This window comes from Garra rufa, chromosome 6 (genome assembly GCF_049309525.1).
Source record: "Garra rufa chromosome 6, GarRuf1.0, whole genome shotgun sequence".
Lineage (NCBI taxonomy): Eukaryota > Metazoa > Chordata > Actinopteri > Cypriniformes > Cyprinidae > Garra > Garra rufa.
In genome coordinates, this window is record NC_133366.1 from 10,700,687 (window position 1) to 10,701,479 (window position 793).

Consider the following 793-nt stretch of genomic DNA (forward strand, 5'->3'; position numbering starts at 1 on the left):
TTTATTGAGTAATAATATTTGATAAACAACAACAACAACAACAACAAAAACAGGCATCAAAAAGTTGCTAGACAATTCAGTTAAGAGTAAAGGCAGCATTCAGCATTGAATTTACATAAACATGCTACATGAACTATCTTCTTCTCTGGAACAAATAATAAATTAATGAGATCAAAGACTGCCGTTAGATTTACCCATAATGAATTACATGTCATGTGTAACCACTACAGAGACATCAGAGCCGGCGGTAAATTTCTGAAGATCTGGCCGTGGTGAGAGCGCTCTGAGCGGATTGATGAGTGCAGAACGCACCCTGACGATATGGGTCTCGCACGTCCGAAAACGACGAAGCAAATTTTCAAACAGACGTTATCTTTATTAACAAACTGCATATTTGAATTATAAACAAGTACATTCTCGCCTGAAAACCTCTAAAACTACATTCCGTGACACACAAAGAGTATTATTTATAAAAAATGATACGGGATTTGGACGTCCGCCATGACACTCGGAAAAAAACGGTCCCAGCTAGAACACGCGGAGTGATACAAAATTGTGAAAGGGCGTTCCTGTAAGGATATGAGTGGAATATCTCACGGTTCTCAACCAATCAGATTTGAGAACCAGAAAGAACTGTTGTATAAAATAATATAACTCATTACATATTATGCATTATTAGTATACATCATATAAACATTTTAGAACCACCTTTTTCTTCATGTAAGAGCGGGCGAGGTCATTTTTAAACAGAGGATTTGCACTTTGGCGATACTGGATGTAAACAACAGAATGG